This window comes from Cryptomeria japonica, chromosome 4 (assembly GCF_030272615.1).
Source record: "Cryptomeria japonica chromosome 4, Sugi_1.0, whole genome shotgun sequence".
Taxonomy (NCBI): Eukaryota; Viridiplantae; Streptophyta; class Pinopsida; order Cupressales; family Cupressaceae; genus Cryptomeria; species Cryptomeria japonica.
The window spans coordinates 432,059,634-432,076,836 of NC_081408.1; the positions used below are offsets into that span (position 1 = coordinate 432,059,634).

The 17,203-nt window shown below is 36.9% G+C and overlaps 1 protein-coding gene across 1 annotated transcript in view; it reads right to left on the reverse strand.

Annotated features, from left to right (window-relative positions):
• Positions 1–15,053, reverse strand: part of LOC131030479 (phosphomannomutase) — a 107,280-nt gene extending 92,227 nt beyond the window's left edge. The window contains exon 1 of the mRNA XM_057961323.2: positions 14,744–15,053. The gene's annotated coding sequence lies outside the window, so the exon portion shown is untranslated. The remainder of the gene's footprint in view (positions 1–14,743) is intronic.
• Between the last annotated feature and the right edge of the window lie 2,150 nt (positions 15,054–17,203).

Genomic DNA, 17,203 nt, shown 5'->3' on the forward strand with positions numbered 1-17,203 from the left:
TAGGGGACATCACAATGAGCATACAAGATGCCCTTGAAAACATCAAATGCTCTAAAATATAGTGATGATAAAGGAAAATCTCAAGAAATTCTTTCTCTAGATCCAATTATATCTGCCTGTTTTCTTTCAGTTTCAATTACAAACTCATTGGTGGAGATTCCCAAATAGGTTTCTTCATCAAAAGATTGAAATAAAGAACCTAATAGCTAGCTACCACAATTTAATCATTAGAGAAATAAACAAAAACAGTCCTTTATGGACTTCCCTAGCTCAGTGATTGCATGTAAGTTTAGCAATAGCTCAATTGTCACATCTTGTTTAATTAGCCTAGCTTAATCACTGGATTATTGTAGTACTTGTTTAAATGAAAAACATTAGGTAGACAAATTGATTATGTCAAGTATTGTTGAGGCATAAATAAGAATGATTATGCTGACAACTAATTGTGCAAGTGTGACAGCAATCATTGACAACTGCTCAGGCTAGAAAGAGAGTATCGTCAAGGAAAAGGTTTTAGCTGATAGAGGTAACTCGTCATGATGGAATCATGCACACACGCATTTAGAGTCATGTCGCTAAGTTGCATAAGGTTAGTGTATATATGTGGTCATCACCTATACACAATTTCCTAAGGATGAAACCTAGAAAGTTGGGTCAACATCAAGTCATGAACCAAACTTAGTGCAAGAGTGTGCTGCTATTTGATATCTTTTTTAATATTCCAGCATTCTATCAAAATGGTAATTCGCATGGAAATACAAATAAAATTTTCCTTTTAATTAAATTATTATTATAATAAGGTAATAAAATTAATCTTAAAAATTAACATTATTTTAGAATTATTATATTGAAGAATCAAATTAATATTTTATTTTAATATTGTGTTAGTTTTTTTATTTTATTAAAAAAAAAAAGCAAGGACAAATAATTTTAAAAGGGTTTTAAAAATAATAATAATAAAATTAAAGGTGAATACAAATATTAATTCTTCCTCCACATACCTTGATGAGGCTCCCATAACTTACACGAGATTTTAAAGTGGAGGAAGTTGGAAAGAGTAGGCGAAACCTGGCTTTACATCTGCCAATTGCAAATTGCATAAAAGTTTCTGAGGAATTTTCATTAGGAAAAAACTAATGATTATAGAGGACACAAGGAGGAGGCTGCAAAAAGATGCCAAGAGAATAGAAGAAATGTTAATTGCTGCTATAAATGACCATGTCAGTAGATATTTAAATTTTGCTCTTGTGATGATCAAAATTTCATCAGGTAAGGGTTTGATTAATTTTAGAAGAAAGAGTAGAATATGTGATAGAGCTTGAGAGTGGTCAATCTATTATATGTAAAAGCTTTGTTTTTTATTAAGGAAAAAACAAGTTTTGAGGGGACCCAAAACCCCTTACAATAGGTTTTGAAGGGACCTGAAACCCTCAGTTTTTACAAGGATCCAGAACCCAAATTAGAAAGCTGCCAAAAGATTCAGCGAAGAAAATCAGCAACCCAACCTTAGCCTAATCATCAAGGTAAAATCATTGAAGAATTGGCCGAAAGTAGAAGTAGGCCGAAGCCAAACTCAAACAACACCAATGGATGTCAAAACAAGAAAATCTAAGGGTTTTTTCAAGGCTCCCTTAACCTGTAACACAAGGGTTTTTCCAGGCACCCATAACCTGGACATTAACCAGATCCATGAACAGAATCCTGAAGGAGAAATCTAAAACTAGGGGGTTTTGAAGGCTCCCCAAACCTTCATATTGGGTTTTGAACTGGCTCCCAAAACCATCAGGTTGAAGTCAGCAAAGAAAATCCATCTGTAAGTCAACTCCCCACAACTCCTCTCCACCTCGATAAGAAAAGGATCCACCTCAATAGGAGTTGAAGAGAAACAAACCACCAACTGGACATGCCAAACACTGTCTAACCCCACAAATCCAGAACTAAAAGATCCAAACAACACCATATTGCTAGAAAATTGGGTTTTCGAGAGGCTCCCAAAACCTTAAAAGAGAGACGAGGCACAAACTAGTTATACCCCAAACAAGCAACCTCCATCAGAGTCTCCACATCCATAGGAGAAAAGTGATAAAGAACCAGCAATGTTGAGATGAAAGCAGTCAAACAACCAGCCTCAAGAAACAGGGCCAAAAAAGTCCCCAAAAAACTCTATCCATTAACACCCAACCCACTGCTCTTCCCCTCGATAGAAGAGCCATTCACCTCAATAGAAGAGGCTGAGAAGGAGAGCAAGATGAGAGCCAAAACAGCACCAGAACACGTCATGATGAAGATAACAACCGAGAAGCACAAGGTCCATGATGCAAAAAAAGGAGAAACCTCCTTGAAGACCAAAGAGGTGCCAAAGTTAAGGGGCACACCACAACACCCACCAAGCAAGGCACTGATGCAATACCAGCAACCTCCATGAGGATTCCCAAAAGCACAAAAAAGGAGGGCCCAACCAACCCCCGACACTAAGATCTACAAGCGGCAATGCCAAAAAACCCCAATAGCATCACAGCCCAAATCACGAACAGAGGGCCATCACCCTTAACAAATCCTGGAGGAAAAACAGATTCCACAACTGCAAAGGAAGGCCAAGCCTCATCAACTCCATCTGGGACTCCATCGTGTCTAGCAACAACCTCTCTACCCAAAACCCTAGCCTCTCCACCATACACTCACCAAAGCACAGAGCGAAACAGGCAGAAGGACAAACAACCAGGAAATGGGAAAAACCCCCATTCCTGCATACCACACACCTGGAAACTGCCATAGCCACAAAAGAAGGCAGGAGATCAACCTCCCTGATTCCATTTGTGCCATCTAAGACAGCTCTATCGCCAACAAAAACCCTTCCAGTTGCAGCTTGTTGTGACGTATTCACACATCGCCCCATTGCAAATGGGGACCCCTACTTTTTTGCTTTCTGGGGTTTGCTTTCTAGGTGTTTAGGGTTTGTCTGTTAGCCTTTGCATTTTGAGTGTCGCCAGGGGATCAATAGGATGGTAGGCTTTCTTGAGCCAGGGGAGTCAGCAGGTGCTCCAGGTTAGGGTTTCTTTGAGAGTCTTCCTTAGGGCCTAGTTTTGCTCTTGTTGCTAGTTGTGTCTTGCTTTGTGAGTGGGTATCATTCTTGAAGGTCTGAGCTAGGTCGAGTTGGTGAGTGATGAAGTCTGGAATGTCATCCTGATCTTCAAATGCCCTAAAATTTGGCTAAGTCTGGAATGTCCTGATCCTGAAATTTGGCTAAGTCTGGAATGTCCTGATCCTGAAATTTGACTAAGTCTTGAAAGCTGAAGAATCCTCCAAAAACTAGATTTTGCAATATAACTCCTGGAGGTCCGAAACCACTCTCAAACATCCTAAAAGTATATATGGAATATAACTTAAAGTATATACTTAAAATGTTATATTCCATAAAATGATCCTGACGGAGAGTCCAAAATGTCAAATTTCGCTCCTGACCCTTCCAAAGGGTCCAAAGCGAATTTCGCTCCTGACCCTTCCAAAGGGTCTAGAGCGAAATTCTTCATAAGCCTCGTTTGCTCCCTTGTTTTGGATACCAACCTTGTTCCATGGGCGAATTTGGGAAGGAAATAACATGTCTCTGCCTTTTGAGGTGATGGAATGTAGAAATGTGAAGGATTTTGGCCAAGATTAGGAATTTCACTCCTGACCCTTCTAAAGGGTCCAGAGCGAAATTCACTATAATCCTCATTTGCTACCTTGAATGGGCTTAAAACCTGGTTCCTCAAGTGGAAAACAATCTATATTTGCCTCCAAGAGAAGATTAAAGTTTGAAAAATGAGCAATTAAAGCCTAAATCAAGATTTTCGCTCCTGACCCTTCCAAAGGGTCCAGAGCGAAAATCAACCTAAGACTCATTTCTTGCCTTATTTGACCAAATTTTGATTTGCAAGGCATTTTGAAGGGAAGAGTAGACATGTTTGGACGTTGGAAATGTTTGAAAGCTTTGAAAAAATGAAGGATTCTAGCCAAGAAGGTGAATTTCGCTCCTGACCCTTCCAAAGGGTCCAAAGCGAAATTCCTTGCAAGCCTATTCTTTTGACCTTGTTTTGGCTTAAGACCTTATCCCTTGGGTGAAGGATGATGTTTAGTTACCTCTTGAGGTGATTTTGAGTTGGAAAAAGGAAGAATCAAGCCCAAATCATGATTTTCGCTCCTGACCCTTCCAAAGGGTCCAGAGCGAAAATCCTCCTAGAACTCATTTCCTTCCCTATTTGACCAAATCGTGATGTCCAAAGCATGTTGAAAGGGGAAATGGACATGATCTTGCCTTTGAGAGTGTTTGGAAGTTGTGAAAATGAAGGATTTTAGCCAGGAAAGGAAATTTCGCTCCTGACCCTTCCAAAGGGTCCAGAGCGAAATTCCTTATAAGCCTACTTTTTGACCTTTCTTGGACATGAAACCTTGTTCCTAGGGCAATGAAGGATGAGATTCTACCTTCCAAAGAAGTTTCAAGTTGAAAGAATGATGATTTTGGGTCAAGAATGAGATTTTCGCTCCTGACCCTTCCAAAGGGTCCAGAGCGAATTTTCTCAAAACCTCTCTTTGCTATCAATTTTTTGCTAGATCAAGTGTGGGTTAAGGTAAAATCAAGAAGAAGTTGCCCCTGAGAGTGACTTTAAGTTGCTAGAAACCATGAAAGATGAAGGAATTGAGCCTAAAAATGATTTTCGCTCCTGACCCATCCAAAGGGTCCAGAGCGAAAATCCTAAAAACCATCTTTTCTTCCAAAATTTGAGCAAAGTCAAACCTGGACAAGGGTGAGAGAAGTCATTTGGATTGCCTTAGAGTGAATTTTGGTCACCAAGAATGCAAATTTTGAAGCCAAATGAGAATTTCGCTCCTAACCCTTCCAAAGGGTCCAGAGCGAAATTCTTAAGATCACCCTTTTTCCTTGCAAATCAAGTCAAGATTTTGGTTTTTATGACCTGGAGAGGAGTGAGGCAAGGTGGTCTAAGTATTGGAGGTGATTTGAAGTTGAAAGGATGGTGAAATAGCCCTAAAACAAGATTTTCGCTTCTGACCCTTCCAAAGGGTCCAGAGTGAAAATCCTAAAATCTACCTATTCCTTTCAAATTTATGCTAAGCTATGCCTAGACCAAGGTAAAAGATGCCCTTGTGATTTCCCTTAAGTCGATGGTTGTCTCCAGAAGTAATGATTTTAGGCCAGAAGAGGAAATTCGCTCCTGACCCTTCCAAAGGGTCCAGGGCGAAAATCCTTCAATCACCTATTTTGCCTTGCAAAATCAAGATAAACTTGGGTTGGATGAGAGAAGAAAAGTGTTTACTTGCCTTGTGAGGTGGATTGAAGTTGAAATGATAAAAAAAAATGAGCTACAAACAAGAAATTCGCTCCTGACCCTTCCAAAGGGTCCAAAGCGAAAAACACTAAAACCATCCTTTTCTCCAAATTTTGTGCTAAGTCGGGCCTGGACTAGGGTGAGAAAAGCTATTTGGAATGCCTTGGAAAGATGTTTGACCCTCAAAAAATGTGAATTTTGAGCTAAAGTTGGAATTTCGCTCCTGACCCTTCCAAAGGGTCCAGGGCGAAATTCTTATAGGGTCTGTTCCTAGAGAAAATCTTGGGCAAGTTTCATGTTAATATCTTTTTGTTGATGATTTAAGTTGAAAATTCTATGTTGAAATGAATTTATCATGTGTCCTTAATCATCTTTTAGTTTGTTTTGGCAGATGAAAGAAGACCAGGCCAGGACAAGGACGACCTTCTCCAGCCCAACCTCATCAAGGACGACCTCTTCCAGTCCAGCATTTGAAGGAAAGACAAGGTGGCATCCCAGTCATCACTCCTCCAGTCAGGTTGGTCCACTTTAGCATGTCCAGATTCAATGTACTTGACTCATCAAAGATGGCACTAACTTCGATGTAACTACCCCAGCTATTCATTGGTCGAATATTCTAGAGAAGACATGTGTCAAAATAATGCAATTATTTCATTGGTCAGAATTAAGTTGTTGTAACTAACCCTAATTAGGGTTTTCATTGTAAAATCTCGGCCAATGATCTCAAATTGATCTGAGCCATTGAATTGTATTGAGGGCGCTATATAAGCCCTGGCTCCTCATTTGTAAAGGCTAATACTTAGTCAGTAGTTAGAAGGTGAATAGTTAGCTAATAGTGAATAGTCAGTTGATAGAATAGCAATTAGAGTAGAATAGAAAGAGAAGGCAAAGATTGTTGCCAAGATGTTGTAAAAGACTTGTAAACTTCATTGAAGAAATGGTGAAATCTATGGGTCGATTCAACAATTTGCATGGTCTTTATACTTCTCAGATTTGATTTCATGTTATTAGATGAGTGGAAGAAATGTGTTTGATTGATGGTGAAATTTGTATATCCATACTACTAGCAGTTTGTTGATTGCAGACTTGCCTTGTGTAGTCAACTAGAATCATTCAGCTTGAGCTTAACTTCAATTGTCGCTTCTTCATTGACATGCATCAGCCTGATGGTGTCTATGCCTGTAGCAATGATCTGAACATCACAAAGCTTTCCTCCGAAAATCGCACTAATCTTGTGGAGATGGTCCTAGGATGTCAAAACAAGACTTAGTTAGAATTTCGTCAAAGATCAATCATTGCTCCTACATTCTTAGTGTCAGAATTAGATCCTTTCCTTGCCCTCATCCTTTTCCTTTTTTCAAAAAATCTAGACTAGTGAAATCCTGTGTTCCAGCAATGTTCAAAGCAAATCAGACATTTAGTCATCAAGTGTAAGTCCCCTTGTGATTCCAACAAAATCACATCATACCACAAAGAGCTTATCCACGAGTAGAGAACCTACATACAAGAACCTTGGAGTTGCCTCGACTAATCCTTCGGCAAGATCTTCAGCAGTCAGGAAACTTTGCTCAAGAGAGGATAAGGTACCTTTAGGTATTTTATTCTGTGTTTGGTCGTGTACAAAATACACATCAACACAGCCCTCAAGTGGATCCCACTCCCACCTCCATACATATCAAATCCAAACCCAAAAGGAAGAACCAACCCTGCCTCCGCTGAAGGAAGCCAATCATCGTCTTCATCCAGCTCGTTGTCAGCCCCGTCTTCTGCATCTCCCTACGAAGCCCTAAACCCGCCTCTGCCTTCGCGCGCGCACTCTATCATTTCAAAATCATATTGTGCACTAGTAATTTTCCAATGTTAAGTAAAAGCTTTGTTGTTTGAGTGAAATCCTTCTTAAATATTGAACTCAATTTGTAGTTTATGAGAAAAGTACCATGATTTTTTTACAGAATTAGTAAATCTTATTAAACTGGAGTTTTGCATGCATTCCTTTGGTATGTTATGTGAAATTTTAATTATAGATACAACTCTTATTTGCCTCCTATCAAGTCTATATTTATGTACAAGGAAATTTGTACAACAATTCAAACTGTATTTACCCTCTTGATGGAACAAATGGAGCAGTATATGCATGCTTCTCAAGAACCTACATTAAAGGTGAGCCATAAGTTTTGGATCAATTACATGGAAGCAAATTGAAATAGATTTTGCCAGATCTTTCCATTAAATATGCCATTGGCTAATTGAAGAGACTACTTTCATTAGAATGACTTTATATACAAAATTTGTGTTTGGTTGTTGTTCAGAGAAGGGGTTTGTTGGTTGAAAATTTTGTACACTTGGGGGATGTGCAAAATTGTGGTTTCAACAACAGTGTGTGAGTATGATACTCTCCTAATTTAGGGAAGGCTCTGCCTATCTACAAACTAGACTAATCTAATATGGGTGGGACAGTAGTCTTTCTTCTTCTTTCAAGAAAAACTATAATCTTTTCTCTTCACAGAAAAGTAATAGCAATTGGAAACAAATAACAGCAAATGCAAAAATGATACTTTTTTGTGGGATTATTGGAACATAAAGGGAAGCAAAGTTTCCATTAAAGCACAAAGACTTTCATCACTTCCCCAAGACGGAAAAACAGAAATGAAAGCACAAAGTCTTCAGCACTTCTATTGTCTTATCAACCTTCTCAAAATGATAACAATGTACAACACAGCAGCAGCTCAAAGTCTGTCCATATGGTGCACAACTTATGCACAAACATAGAAAATAAAAGCAGCACAAAGTCTGCAAGTTACCCCTTTTCTTGAGCGTCCTACAATAGTTTCAGACGTGACAAGCAGCTCAAAGTCTGCAGTATCAAATCTTAAAACCAATCTAAAATTCCAAACACAATAAGCAAAGTCTGCAAGATTGAGCTTGAATCCCTCTTGTATAAAACCTCAAAACTCACAATCAATCTCTAGAAAATGTCGTCACATAACACCTGGAATCAACACAAAGTTTGAAAGCAATTTGCCTCTATTAATTGATTTCAATCCGATTTACAACTAAGCTCAAAGTCTTAGAGTGTACATACAAACTGGTAGAGTTTTGTTGCATTGCCACAAGATCCAAAAATTACAATAGGCCCCCTCAAGTATTTATAGGAGAGGAACCTTGAGAAAAGGTGGGAGGATCCTAACTAACTTGAGAAATTCTCTCAACCACCATTACTTATTCCAACTACAATCCTAATTGAACTCAACTTGTAGTTGCTTTACATGTAATTACAAAAGTGGAAGTGATGAGTTAACTTGCAATTACAAAGTTTTTTACATGTAATTTGTCAAAACAAAATTACAAATGCATAATTAATCTAAGTATCCAAAAACATGACTCCAACTGCATCATCCTTTGTCTGTGATGATTTTCATGCCGCTTCAGGATGCTAGAACTTGAAGTATTCTGATTGGTGAAGACATCTTGAACCGGAATGGGAATTTGCATCCTTAATAATCTTTGTGTCCTTGGCCAACAAACTTCAATCTTATCTTCTTGCTTGGGGTATTATTTGCAAGGCTAAAGTAAGAAACCTATCTCTGTCTTGAAAGCATTCTATGCTCTCAATCATTCACATCACTTATCCATCTCCTTGTGTGGCTCTATCATGTTGTTGTTCTTTCTTTGTATCATCCTCCAATCTTGGAATCTGCTTGCAAAATAAGGCCCATGCCTTAATTTATTGATTTGGTAGGTCGTGTGTGCAAACAGGACTGACAAGGGAAGGGATAAATTGATGCAAAAATGGGCTCACAAGTGAATTTCGAGTTCTGGATACTGCATTACATGTGTGGATAAACAAGAGCATTAACTTGCAATTGTGGAGAACAAACATGCAACTTCATATGTGTAATGGGAAAACACAAGGTTGCACTTGTAATTGCATGCTAGAGACTCATTTTCAAGTGTTATTTTTTAGTGCATTTTGGACCAATTTCGGGTTCTGGAAGGCTGGCTGCAAGTGAAGACACAATGCAATCGGGTTTTAAAATTTTGATTGCAAGTAGACTTTAAATGGGAAAAATGAATGAAGGTGTGAAATGAATGGATGAAATAGGAAGGAATATTTTCAGCTTGACAAGTTGGAAAAAGGAAAAAACTTCAACTTGTAATCAGATTTGTAAATCCCGAAATCAAATGAATGAGTCTCATGGCAATTCTTCAATATTTGTAAATTTTGTAAAAAGAAGATTCACTGTTTTTACCAAAGGGGGAAGGTCAACATTACCACAGTTACTTGTAATCGGGTTTTAAAAACCCGAATAGAAGTAAATAGGAAAAATGAAAGAGGGGAAAATCTTGCACATTTACAACTTGCATTCAATGAACCTTGCTTGGAGAATGCCCTAGACCAAAACAAATTGAGCTTGGGAAGAACCGAAATGCTCTATAAATAGATTGAGAAATCACCACGTTGATATTCCTTGGCAGCTAAAAACAGATTTCCATTCATCCAACTCCACAAAAAATGGCTTGGAAGGAGAGATACGTTTGATGTCAAACACTCTTCAATGAATGAAGGATGCAAAACGTGTTGCAAATGTGGCAACAATGGCGGAATATGGGCACCCAAAACGTGGAGCTTACACAACAAAAAACGGAACAAAAAATCCCCACATTTATGCACAACGTGTTTGCCAAAACCATTGAATCCCAAAAACGTGGCACCAACCATCGATCTCCAGCAGCATAGCAAGAATATGGGATGGATTCAAGGGAATGATGCCACAAAAATCAGATTTGTAAGAGCAAGAATGCAGATCGGGTTTTTCCTCTCCAACTACAAGCAAATGTGCCCTCCAAAGATGCAATCGGGTTTTTAAAACCCCTTTACAAGTTTTAAATTGCATTACTTTTCCTTCACTTGAGCAATTTCGGGTTTGAAAGGAAGAAGAGCAAAAAGAAATAACAAAACAACTTGTAATAGGGAAATAAAATTCTCATTACAAGTAAGACACAAGACATAAAATCACTTAAAAACTTTAAAAAGACTTGTATAGGGAGATAAAATCCCTATTACAACTTTAAAAGCACAAAGTAGGAACTTTTATGAGAAGTTACAAGTTCTCATTAAACTTGTAATTTTAAATTCACTTGCAATTTGTCCAAAAAGTTCCTACAAACAACTTAAAAGACAAAAAGGGGAAAAGGGAAAATAAAAAACAAGTTACAAGTTACAAGTCTTCTATAAAGTGCACTTGTAATTGCTTGAAAAAACTCCTACAACACAAAAACAAAAGAAAACTCCTAACTTGCAAAAGAAGGAAAATTTCCCACTCGCAGTCAAGAGAAAAAAACCCGAATTTGAAGAAAACACATAGCAAACGAACTCGAAACGCAATGAAATTTGAAACATGGATCAAGGATGAACTAAAGATCAATCTAGTTCAACAAAAAGCAAAAAAATTGCCTTGGGAAGCATGCCTTAAGAGTAAAATCTTCAACCTACAGTGACTGCTTTGAAACCCGAAATTGCACAAAAAGCTAGGACAAAGAAGATCCAAACTCACCAAAACTTGGACAATGATGGCAAAGACACCCCCCAATGATTTGACACTAACAAATGTGAGTTTTGTACCTCGTAAAACGTGCCTTGGAGACAAAAACAACATATTTAAACCAAAATTTTGTAAGGGTTGTCACATTTTTTAAAATCCAAAAATGAAGACAACAAGGTTAAAAATTTGATCTCTAGTAGGGGTTAAGAGCATTGGAGTTGTCACAAATCATTGCAATGTTTAGTTTGTTGCATGTATCTGAATTGTTGTTGCATACCCTTTTGCTGATATACTTTAAATTGTTGTGGCAAATCTTAAGTTTGGCTAGCGATTAATATTACATAGGCGAAAAACCTGAATAAGAAATATGAAGGAATTCCTAGTCAATGAAAAGGTGGTTTGGGGTAAATTCACATAACTTTGCATACTAGCAATTGAGACCTTCTCAAGGAGTTGAGTTTCGATGTCTTTCATCTTTATTTTATTGATATGATGAAATTATAGGTTGTCGAGCTTGATTTGAGTTGCCAACAAAGGTCCACAATTTCTGTTGTTTTCTTGAAAGAATACCCAACTGATTACTGCTAGAAACAATATCCATAAGACTGAGAGTAATAGGCCTTCGTTTAGATAGTATGCAAACTTGTGAGAGTACACATATTATATATTTGAATCTGAATAAACATAGGCTGCACGTGTGTACCTAGAGTGCAGATATTTGATTTTGAATCTTTGATTAGTGCACTTCTCTCTCATATCTACATGTAATCTTTATTTTTGTTCAATATCAAATGCTGCCCTTCAACCACACGAATGGCATAGTCTTGACGGAGGATGAGATGGGTATGAATTGAAAATCCAAATATATAGTTCAACCCTCCTCCTTGCTTTGAGGGTTTAAAGACTGTTTGGATCATATTGAGGAAATATTTATTATAAATGCTGCCAGGTATGATATCAAGAGCTTTGGGGTAGGGAGCTTTGAACTGACTGCAGCTAGCCTTGCTCACCTTAGCTATTTCTATTATTTTTATAATTCACATTTATTGTTAAAATAACAACTTTGGTACTAACTCTTGCATACTTAAGGTTACAATATGGCTAGGCTATAATATGCATTATGATTCATTACCTCTTGGACTATTATATTATACTAAACCACTTAAAGTTGATACCCCTGAGAAATGACAGAGATCATGAACATAATGTTACTGTGGGAAGCTTATTAAAGCTGATTATCAAAATATTGATATGTTGACACTGGGTATTGATTATGCTTCTCAGAATTCTGGACAGTTGCTTGAGATAGTTAAACAGTAATTTAGAGAAGTGGAGACAGTTGGAAATGAAAGGAATGTTGATTCTTTAGGATTAAGCTTGACAACATGAACTATGAATTGTATTGATTACTATTGTACAATTTGTTATGATGAATCACACCCTATTGAACAATACCTAGAATTAAGACTACTCTGTTTATCAATCAGCTGATTCTGATAGGAATCTAGTGAACTGTGTTGCAGGTAAAACTGCTCATATTTGTTTAGGATTCTTTCTAAACACTTTTTGTATTTTGTTCTTCCTTCTTATATATTTCCGGAACATGTTGAAGTTTGAAATTTGGACTAGTAATGTAAAAGTTACATCTGTTTAAAGGCTGCCCATTTTCTCTGCAATCAGCAGATTGGAAATTGTTAAATGATTACATGATGAAAACATATAGTTTCAAGACATGAATTTATTACTTGGTATCATTCCTTTCTGTGTATTATAGTAAGGAATGTCGATTCGGGAATTAGCAAAGGAGTAAGACAGACCCCATTTCAGATATCACCTAATAGTGGGTAGATTAGGGAGCTATGTTTGTGTGGTGAATTAGTTTCCTTGGAGGATTAATCAGTGGATATAATTACCTTGTAAATATATTTATAAGTTAAAGGACTAAATGTCAGTTACCAAGCTTGTCTTCTGGTATTGTCCACCTATCCTATTGAATGTCTAGATATCATAGTAAAATGATTGACACATTTTATGCTGCGAACATTGAAGGTCGTTATTTCCATGCATAAGTCTATTACTCTGGTGGATTTACATACTCTTCCATGATATGTTTAACAATGGACAAGCATATTAGAAATATGATGCATGGGCATATAGCTATGCTAGTTGTCAATGACACACATAATCAATTGGATTCTATCATGCACATTGACGACATATTGCTAGATTCTTTGTGATGGGTCGACCTCCTCTAGTAGAGGAGCACGAGGAAGCTTGATGCTTCATGGCAAGGAGGATGTCACTTCGATGATGTTCTCCCTCTCATGTTTCAAGTTACAGAGTAAGGAAACAAAAGAGGTATAATGATGCAAGTGTTGATGTATTATTTATCTTGTGACCTACTGATTGAGAAGAGTAGATGACTCTTATTTATTTGCTTATAGTTATCATTCAATACTATAGCTCTGTGTTTGTGATAGAAGATCTTCATTGCTAAAATTGGATCTATTACATATGTTTTCAATATGGTTTGAAAATGTGTAAACTCGTAACTGTAATACAAATATTTGAGTTTTATAATTGTTGCCAGAATACTGTAAATAGATCGACACTAATTGTGACAGTAATAGAATCAATTATATATTTGAAACAAAAATATAGTCAAGTATTGACTACTTTGACTCTGGATTATGTTTACTTTACTCGATTAATTTCCATACTTTATTAGTGAGTAATTGGTTGGATGTTACATCAATAGAACAATATTTCTGAGATACTCAAATTCTCAACCTGAACTCAGCTTGCATAAGAAGTAATCTGATATTAGTATCTTAAATCGTGATCTTAATTCCTTCGAGCTGGTATAGTTCAAAAACTCTAAATTGAAATGGAAATGATGGTGAAAACTTCATAGCAGCACTACTTCATGGCTTGATGAATAAGAGGACCATCATGAAGAAAGATGAAAATCCTTTGGATAGATGGAAAAGGAATATTAACATCAGTGGTTTCAACATTTAGATTAGTTCTTTAGCAATGTTCTTACATTCCATGGATTCAGGATGTTCAAACTAATGGTAAAATGGAAATAAAGGAAAATTGTGATTTTTTATGAACAACAGGAAACAGGTTGATAGACAGAACTAAGAATACGATTGGTGAGCTGAGTATGCTCCGCAAGCCACATTGGTGAAGTAGAGGGTGAAAGCACAAGTTTTTTAAGTGTATAGATGAGGCCAAGGTTTGAGGATAAAGCAGATCTATCACTTAAAGCGTTTCATCAATCCTAAATGTCCAGTGAAAGCAATAGGCATAACTCGTATCATTTGTCATGTGTTTCTCATCTCACAAGTAAATTGCCCAGTGAAAGCAATAGACATAACTCGTATCATTTGTCATGTGTTTCTCATCTCACAAGTAAATTGTCCAGTACAATCCAAAACATTAAACACAGTTTTTTTTCCAGAAACTCTTCTACTTAGTATTTCAAAGTTCCCTATGCTAGATCAATGCCTTTCTCCTGCTTTACATTAACTAGCACAATAACTCTTCCCTGAAACTATGACTCTGATTAAAAGATCCCAATCAAATTCAGAGATCAAATGATATCCCTTAATAGTAAAAATATATTTGCCTACACTAAGGTCAAAAACAAACCAGGGATCTAAATGCCTTATTTGATCTTACCAAATTTACAACTCCTGAGAACTATTCCTAAGTTAGACACATTACAACTCCAGAAACCAAAATGAAAGCCACAAATTGTTTCATTATAAATGCTTTCTTCTAGGAATAGAGCTCTTTCAATTGCAATTGAGATCTAAGTGAATTTCAGATCCAGAATGAAATTGATTTAGAGGAAAAAAGAACAATTACCTCAAATGAGATGGAGGCACCGTAACCAAAATGGGAATGAGCGGAGCATATTTCCCTCAGCCTCCATGGTGGATATAAGTAGCAGAGTGTTAACTTATTTACTTGAAAGGCACGCCGTTGTCACTCATTAGCACATGAAAGTTGCGCAAATTTCAGTGTCAAAAACATTGTACGGCAGTGCACGTGCACTCCAAGGTCTTTGGATTGAAGCTGCGCCTTTTAAATTCCTTCGCCCAATGGAACGTAGCTCGCAAGCAAGGCGTTTAGTTACCAAATAGGTGCCATCAATGCTTCGATCTATTTTATTTCCACAAGATGCATGCAAATTTTTCCCCTTATTTTATTTTCTTCAAATAGGCGCCATCCATGCTTCTATTAGGTCATCCATCCTTTTATCTATTTTATTTATTGTTTTTTTTTAAATTATAATTTTTCTAATATTTCTTTTCAAATAGGTGCCATCCATGCTTCTATTAGGTCATCCATTTTTTTATTTATTGTTTTTTAAAATATATTTTTTTTAATAGTTGAATGATGGTCATGGGACCGCACTCTTTAAATCGTAAGATTTAACCAAAGATCATATTGATTTATGGACAGTATTCAAAAGCTATTTTTTTAATGTAAGCAAGAAATAATGGACAAATAAATCTCAATTATAATGTTTACCTTCTATCAACATATTAGTAATCTATATAATATTTGCATGTCAAAAAGTATAGACTAGTAATAGCAAACTAAGACTTGACAATGGTTATGTATTACACTTTATTAGAGATATCTGCAATGAGGTTCCTAAGCCAAGAGATATCTTTTGTAATGACTAACCCTAATGTCTATTTGAGAAACTCTAACTCACAAGATGCCTTCCTCCTCCTACAAGCCTTATTGTGTAGAAGACCAATGAGGATAAATGGCCTTTTATTGCCCACTTATCACTCCATAGTTTACCAACAAAAATTCATCTAATGAAATCATTCTTGAATCATAGGCTACAACTAGAATAACATCATCCAAGCCTCCAAGAAATCGCTTTTTTATCAAAGTGGACACTATCTACTTAATCAACTCCTTTTCTTCTCCAAGATATAACAAAACAATAATAAACATTGAGGAGATATCCATATTAACCCTATAACGTGTTAAATATCCCAAGCAACATTCAACAACATACCCAAATCTCATGACTACAACTGCAACATATCAGAAATGTGGAGCACAAATCAAATCACTAAAACACAAAATCAGTATGTTGACATCAATGACAACCATATTGACACCATCAACTTCACATTTGCAACAATCTCCCCCTTGTTGGCATGTTTGGCATAACTAATGAACATGAGATGATGATGGATGACTATACTGGTAAAGGAAGATGACATGATCAATTATTTATATCGTCATTGATGGCAACCAGGTTCAACTAATGTTTAATGATGTTTACAGTTGGTTTTTGGTAATTGACTTGTTAGCTAAGTGATTTGGTCTACCGGAGTAAGAGTTTAACAGTTTGACAGAGTTTACCGGCAAGACTGCGAATTAGGACCTTAACCGGTAAAGCAAATAAGTTTTGATGGAATCGGGTGATTGGCGATGTTTGGTGACGTGTGGTTTGGTACATAAGCTTTTATGATGGATTTGAGTATGTAACCAGAACCGCATCCTATGATGGTTATTGGAAGGAATGTTTTGAATTTCTGATGAAGTTTTGTCAAGGTTTAAGGACCGGTGAAGAATTCTCTTAACTGGTAATGATTTTTGGTTTGGCGGTGATCTACATCAAGTTCACGTGTTGATGATGTGAGATTTTGCCAAGATCAAGAGGCAATGGAAAGCACAAATAAGAGAGACAAAATATATGATAGAAATAAACTGTATTCTATCAAGATGAAAATACTGATCAACTGGATCATCAATCGTTGTTATTTATACAATGAATATGAGCCTCCTTATATAGGCAAGGCTATATGGATATGTGAGCACACAAACATGACATGTGGCTCAATAAGAAACAAGGGTAGGTACGAAATAGGTGTGGGTAGGTAGGAGAAACAATATAATATTCCACATGAGGTGGATCACCCACTGAATGTGGAGTGTAACAACAAGATCACACCATAAAAGGTGGAAATTCTCCTACACACACTATCTCAATGTGGCACAAACACCCAAGTGTCTCATACCCAAACTACTATGAAATGCATGTACCTAAGTAAACTTAAGTAAAGTGTAATAATATCCATGATGAATAATTATTTACACCAACACCCCCCCTTAAGTGCAACTTAGGGGCATGCACTTAAGTCTACAATGCAACTAAGCAATGCAAGATGGGTCCCGGCTACGAGGCCATGTTAGGTACCCATGTACAAATGCAAATGCATGAAAACCAATGCAAGGAAATCTCTCACAAAGCGAGGAAAGAGAGAAAAACCCAATGGGAAAAAGCCCTCCCCC